Genomic DNA, 7,748 nt, shown 5'->3' on the forward strand with positions numbered 1-7,748 from the left:
TGATGTTCTCATCTTTTCAACGGTTGGCTGAGATAGCATCACAAACCGATACTGTGCTTCGCAACTACGGCATACCCCAATTGAAAATACATATGTAAACCTAAAAAACAACCAAGGATAACAAGAGGAATCACACTATTAATGGTATGATAACCAAACATTTGAGTAGATTTCAGAGTTTCATGAACATCATACAAATGAAATCATTTAACACCATGAGACAGAATATATAAGAAATTATCTCACTGAAGAAAAGTCACCTAAACTTGCCTTGCTAGAAAAGGAAAATGCCCTTTGAAAACATTGCCTCGAACATTTGGGAAACGTGCACTAAAAGCCTCCGCATGTAACATAATCTTATAACTACCATGTGCAAAGTGACATCTAATGCCCTTTTACATTCTCAGTGATTCTTAACATCTCCCACAAATTTACAGAGTACATTCAACATGATACAGATGACTGTACAAATGTTATCATAAAAGAACTACTGATTCCATCTTTCTAAATACTACCTCCACGGATGAAGGATCTATATCAAGGCCTAAATCTTCTCCTGCATAATTCACAAACAAATATTCCTTTTTGGATGATGCGGCAGGAAGCAGCTCAGAAATCCCCGCCAGATCTCGACATGGTGGAAGGATAACATCCCCCTTCTATTCAGGGAATAGTAGACGTCGGCAAGCAGAAGCCAGGTAAGGTCTGAATCAATGCAAGCAAGTCCTGATAATGCCCTTAGAGATGCATCTTTGAGACCTGACATGCTACTGCAAGCAATACCTACGACAATACCACTAACCTTCTTCAGGACTGTCTGTAATGCTGAACTAGTCCTCTTGTCCGAACATATCATGGTAATCATGTCCAATACTGCAGACTGGATTTTTTGGCTGGAGACTTCAGCCATAGGTTCTTCTGAAGTGATAGAATTACTTCGGTAAGGGAGAAGAATTCTTTCCTCAAGTTAGAAGTCCTTTAATGGCTAAATACAGCAAGTTAGAAACATCAGAAGACAATATTTGAACCCTAATAGCATAAATCCTTTAATGGTTACTAAAAGTCCAAAATAACATGGAGCCACATGTCAAGGCTTTTCAACTTGGAAGTACCAACACTCCATATTCATATATGTATCAAATGCTCCAACACCACCGCATAAGACACAATACACAATACACATTGGCATGGCCTATCAGTAGCCCAAATATTTTTATTTTTTATTTTTTTGCAATTGGGCAAAGTTTCAAAACCAAATCAACACCTTCTGACACCAAACTTTCAGAACAACCATTTAATTTCTTAACATTTTTAAAATACTTATAGTTTTTATGAGCATGTATCCTATGATTGTACTAACTTGATTTAATTTCTTGTGACAACAATACAGTGTGATGTGATGTCAACAATCTTCCCATGAAGTGAGTTTGGTAGACTTGAGTGAATCCAAGATATCCACCTAATATCTATCTTATTTCTCCCCCAATTATCCTACCTCTTAACTCTCTCATTACATAAGCCCTAAAGCTCCAAACCCCCCTTTTGTCCTATATGCATAATCATACATAATCCACTAAAGCATCAAACAAAATATGGTGTTATTGGAGCTGTCAAGCATTAACAATTGTTACAACTTCATTATCAAATAAAGCAAGAAGGATTAGATAAAATGTCTATCTCTACACTCAAGACTAGTATGCGTTTGATCATATGGTACTTGAGCTCATTGTTAAATATTATCATTATTCTCCTCTGTCTTTTCTTTTTTAATTTCTTGTAAACCACTCCATTCCCATTCCCAAGACATGAGAAATATATATGAAGCTTCAGCATAAATCAGACAATCGAGCAAAGTACGATGTCGCAGAATAGACTAAATGTTAACGGAAAAAAGACCAAAGAGATTTACTAAATTAGCAAAAAAAAAAATCTATCATACCACTGAAACCTTATTTTTAAGGCAAAGAATCAAATAAGGCCAGATTATGTTCATTGCTGGAAGCACTCTGTTCTCGTCAGCTTCCTCATCTGCAGCCTCCATCCCATCTTTCAGATCATTTAGTGATAGCAACTGAACTGCTTCCCAGATTGCTGCTTTGGTTTGTTTCCCGTGCTTATAAGCTTCCTCCACTTTTGCAAGAGATACAGAAACATCCTACAAAAAAATGCCTTACTCTAAAGTACAAACAACTGAAATCTAAGGAGAATAACAAGAAAGATTTTGTTTTACTATTTTCCAATAAGATATTTACCACTCAAGCCCCTAACAAAAGTATACATCTAATTATTTTATTTAGTTGAACAAAGAAAACATATTATGCAATGGTTCAAAACCAACACACAATTGTCAAACATAACCAATAATAATATGGAGAAGAGGGTTCACATTTCCTACCATATCAACTGATTTTGGCACAGAAACCAAGACTTCCATTAACATTTGCTTTGTTGCAACAGTCTAACCAGTAACACCTTTTTAGGGCAGCAATTTACAGGCAGAATCTGCTAAACTGATAGTCCTAAATGACTTGCTTAAAAGTAATAAGACAATGGACTGAGACCTTGGGAATAAATGTGAAATTTTGTTCTCTGCAAAATACAACATTATTCCAGAAAGAGAAAAGGAGTGTTGAGAAAAAGACACCAACAAGAAGTTGCTGTCTATTTACTTTGATCATACTACTTGAAATTATGATGCAGGTTGTTGATCTGTTTTGCAATACTGTATTTTCCAGGTTGCCATCATACACGACAAGATAAACAAATTAAAAATCCAATCTCAAAGTTTTATTCGGCTTTATAAATAGAGAACATCTAAGCAAAAATGGAATTCATATGATATATTACACTTCAAATCCATTAAAAAAAGGCTTAAATCAACAAAAATTAAGAACCATCAAGTTTTCATGTCTCTTACCTTTTTTTGGGAAAAAAAGCATTTAGTTAAATGCTGTGAAAAGATCAAGATGTCTTACCCCAACTTACTAAGTGAACACGACCGAAAAGCAACAGAACTATCAGGAACTAATCCAAAAAAGTCAACATTATCCCTACCCCCACATACCAAAAACCAAGCAGCATGGCCCATGCTTGGATTGTACCCATGACCCAAAGTATCCTACACCAAGGAAATTATGACAAACTTGAAATCATACTCAGAACAGTTCATTTTCCCAATTAAACCATATAACAACATTCAGAACATGTTCTGACTTTTCATGGTTGCTACCCCAATAAAAGTGGCACTTCTAGAAACTGAAAGCCACAACGAAACACATGATTTAGGGAAATAATACAGTAACATCTCCAAATGGTCGACATCTTAAAATCCTTGACAAGCATATAGTTATATAAAGAACAAAGAGATGGTAAATGCAAGCCTTTCACTTAGCAAAACAATGGCTTCCCTGTTACAATAATCCAGAACAAGTCACAGAATAAACGACTATTATAGCAGAGCCAAATGAACTTTCTTCAAAAATAAACATCTAAAATAACAGATCCAAATGAAAATAAAGCTTTAAAAAACCTTCATTTGGACCTACATAATCGAAAATCTGCATGGCAATGTACATGTTCCTATTGCTTAAATAATTTCTAGTTTGTAATCATTGGATTTTAGGTAAACATAGACTTCAAAATTTGTCCAACTTTATAACCTTGCAAATGACAAGCAAACTACATTATGTAGCCAGTAATCATTCTATCCATCATTAATAGCTTGTCATTCGTAAGAAGAACCATTTGCAAAATACACTCCATGAAAAGCATAAAGCGTATGAATGGTAGTAAAAAATTTTGAATTCACAGACTAAGCACAGATCACTTGTACCAAAAAATTATCTAATGAATAAGGTATCTGATAGGTACATAATGGTAAGCCATCTACCCAAGTATCCTCACGTCAAAAAATTTCAGAAATCCAAGTTGCCGTATATGAATAAGTAATCAATTAATTTTCCACTAAAATTACATAGCCCCATTAGTTTGAAAATACTGCTATCAAACAAAGAAATGCTAAACAAACGAAAAGGGTCATCAACATGAAAAGGTATCCTACTTGTGAGGCAACATGTGCTGTCCTTTGTTCTTTTCTTATTTTCAATCCAGATTTTTTTTTCTTTTAAGTCACTTGTAAGGTTTCACTTTAAACACAGGTAACTAAGAGGTTTCCTCACATCACAATAAATACTGAAATGGCTGAGCTTAATTTGTGTTTTCCCTTTATATAGTAGAAACTTAAATTGAGAAAGACTAAATTTAATTCTCCCTGACTGAAAGAAAGAACTGCATAATTGACCCTTCCCAGACCTGCATTAATGGGTGCCTGTGCATTGAGCTGCCTTCTGACAATTAAACACCAAACAGTATTTGCAACAGCAGAATGAGAATTAGAAAGAGATTCATTTGGCCAAAAATGTTTTATCAACAAACATATCAAGCAAGTACCTCAATAAATGTCCAGAGACACCAGACAAGCTGATTCTTTCTGTGAAGAAACAAGTGGTGATGCAGCTTTTAAGCATGATCCAACAAGAGATCCAACAATTCTTCTGTATCTTTTCATCTCATTAAACTAAAACAATAATTCCTCCCAATATTCCAAGTGAAGACTAACATCATCAAAATTGACAGATCCAATTTCTGGTTGTCAAATTAAAACAAAAAGGCAATGGGAAATTATTCCAAATAGCACTTGCATTGAACAAAGAGAACCTTGAAAGACTACATAAAATATTCAAACACTAGATTAAAAATATCATAATAACAATATACCAATTGAAACAAAGAAATGAGAAAAAAATAGCACTGGAAGCCTGCTAAACCACAGAAGATAACTATTTAATCTGTCTCCACTTTTGCATCTTCAAAGAGAACTAATTCTTTGTTTTTAGAAAAGTGTTCTTTCACTGGGGGGGTGTATAAAATTTTATGATCAAAGTGCTTAGTTTGTTAGTTAAATATGGCAATCATATGTGAAAGCAACTAAACTTCTACACTCTTAGTCATATTTCATCATGATATCAGATATACTAAATAGTACAATTTGAAATATGAGATATCTGTCTGGGCGAAGATCACAGTAATGTAGGAATTTTTAGTACAATTTTACAAATAAAAGCAATATACAGTAAAATCATTGTCTAATCACAAAATTAATACTCACAAAATTCTTAAATTAATACAGTACAATTTTACAAATAAAAGCAATTTCTTAAATTAATACTCAAAAAATTCAATGAAACATAATTTGGCAGATTTCATGGTCATGTGCCAATCATTCAACAGTACTAATCAAAGCTGAAACAGAAGACCAGAATCCTTATAGTACAAATAAGAATTACCTAAGCCTGGGATTCGGTACACATGGAGAAGGAGCTACTATCCACATGATTCTCATTAATCCATTTTTGCATCATAAGAATCTTGGAGCTGACTTGTGAACTAAATATTTCTGTCTGATCTGGCAAAGAAGATGCTTCAGTTTGTGATGCCTTTGCAATTTCACCCACAGCCTAGACACAAGAATGTTAACAATCAGCAAGCTCAAAATACAAATAAGAAAATCTGCTTGTAACATCTTCAAACTTTAGGATTAAGAATGAAATAATAGAACAAGATAAAATAAGAAAGAAGAATATAATAATAGAACAAGATAAAACAAAAAAGATTTTTTTTCTCCAAGCAAAAGAGATTTATATTCAGTATATTAAACATACAACAAAAAGGAAACATAACTCTGATACAAGAAGAGTTAACCACAATTCTAAATACTTTGGAATGCCAACCATAGTTCTTCTTGATATAACAAGGGATAGAATGATATACATTATACAGGTCCAATATATTTTAGTTTGTACAAATATACACCTAAAATCTTTGAACCTGCCAAAATGTTGACATCAGCTTTATGCAGATTGAAATTTTTTTTGTCAAGCAGGATAATCATATATGTTTATGTCAAAGATACAGATACATATCAAATGAATTCCATCATCAGATAAGAACAAGGATATGTGACAGCAAGATGCTGTAGAAACTAGTCTAAAATAAATCAGGACACAATTCATGTAACATGGTCACTCGTTAGTGAGACCTAGAACTTAATTCTATGTCCATGTGTAGAAGAGCTGAAATTTAAAAAGATAAAAAAATGAAGACTGGAAAAGAAATGTTTTTACCTTTAGAAATGGAATAGTTAAATTTGGGTGTTGATGCCTACCAAGGACCTCTAACTCTGAGGATACAGCTCGCATCTGTGGCAATTGACCAAACCAATTTAGAGGAAAAAAAGAGTATTGGCAGTAAATGATAAATAAATTGACTTTTCAAATTACTCATCTTACATATAATTTTAAGAAGAAATACACCTAAAAAGGTTAGAGACACCATTTAAAAACCCCAGCAGTAAATCAAAGGAAAGAATGACACAAAATAAATCAGCAGATATCAAGCAAATAAATCCACCCATGCAGTAGAAAACAGATGAGAACAAATTGCTAAACACGCATGAGAAAAGTTCAAACATATACACCAAATTTTAGGATGTGCAATCTCCAGAATGCATCTGATAGAAAGTTACTGCACTATTAATCTCATTAAACCAAGATTCTTGTATCCACATTTTGCTGTAAAATCCTTGATTACCACACAAGTACAACAATCCACAAGTACAAAAACAAGCCATAATATTCCAACTATTTAGGGTTGGCTTGATATTTTCCGAAGCAATTGTAGTCTGACCATGCTGATTTAAGGTATTGTATCAATGACAGTGATTTAAAAAACGCTAGGTGCCAAAAGGCGCTAAGGTCCAAAAACACCCAAGGCGCTAGGCGCTCGCCCGAGCGAAGCAAGGCACTAAAATATAAAAATATATAATATAATTAAAAAATATAATTATTTAAATAAAAATATGCTATTAAATTAAGAAAATCGAGTACAATATCACAATAAAAAATAAACCATAATAGTATTTTTTTATTTTTTAAATAAAAAATATAGTATTAAATAAATAAAAATTAATAGTATTAAAATCAAAAGAATAATTATTAATCTAATAAATAAAAATACTATTATTAGTATACAATTAGCAATGTACTGTTAATATACTGTTAACAGTATAATGAGAAGAGTGTGAGAAGACCGAGGCTAAGGTAACGATAGTGGTAGTGGTAGCAGTAGCGGTAGCAAGTAACAGTCGTAGCTGAAGCGGGAGCGATGAGCGACGACGATAGGGGGAGTGGAAGCGGGAGCTATGAGCGGCAGCGGGAGTGGCGACAACCGCGACAAGTGACGACAGCAGCAGCAAGCAACGATTGTAGCAACGACGAGCAGTGATTGTGGCAGCAGCGAGCAGGGATAGTGGCATCGACAGTAGAGAGCAACAACAACAGAGAAGAAATCTCAATGACAAAATCGCGAGTGTTAGGGTTGAGGAAGTCGGGGAAATCACGAGAGGGAGCCTGATATCGGTGATTTAGTTGGTTCGATTGAACCAACTAAAGCACCGGAGACCAACCAGACCTAAAAATCTGGTTCGATCGCTTGGTTTAACCTAGGCGCTCTCCCGAAGCGCCCGACGCCTGGGCTCGAGTGAGCGCCCAAGTGGCGCCTCTTTGAAGCGAGGCGCCTGGACATGAAGCGTGGCACTCGGGCCTCGCCTCGTCTCGCCCGAGCTCCTAGGGGAGCGCCCGAGCGCCTATTGAAATCACTGATCAATGGGGACCATTACCAACCTGTACAAG

General features: G+C 34.8%; 1 long non-coding RNA gene across 3 annotated transcripts in view; it reads right to left on the reverse strand.

Annotated features, from left to right (window-relative positions):
• Positions 1-271: 271 nt before the first annotated feature.
• LOC135594744 (uncharacterized) overlaps positions 272-7,748 on the reverse strand; it is a 10,018-nt gene continuing 2,541 nt past the window's right edge. Inside the window, exons 1-4 of one of the 3 annotated variants that reach the window (XR_010480221.1) lie at positions 6,183-7,748; positions 5,346-5,516; positions 1,940-4,644; positions 272-985 (exon numbers count right to left, since the gene is read on the reverse strand). The exon at positions 6,183-7,748 is cut by the window's right edge and continues 2,541 nt beyond it. This is a non-coding gene — a long non-coding RNA (uncharacterized LOC135594744). Of the gene's footprint in view, positions 4,645-5,345; positions 5,517-6,182 lie in introns of all 3 variants that reach the window. The other 2 variants (XR_010480220.1, XR_010480219.1) reach the window with 2 other exon arrangements.

The sequence above is a fragment of the Musa acuminata genome, chromosome BXJ1-10 (genome assembly GCF_036884655.1).
Source record: "Musa acuminata AAA Group cultivar baxijiao chromosome BXJ1-10, Cavendish_Baxijiao_AAA, whole genome shotgun sequence".
Taxonomy (NCBI): domain Eukaryota; kingdom Viridiplantae; phylum Streptophyta; class Magnoliopsida; order Zingiberales; family Musaceae; genus Musa; species Musa acuminata.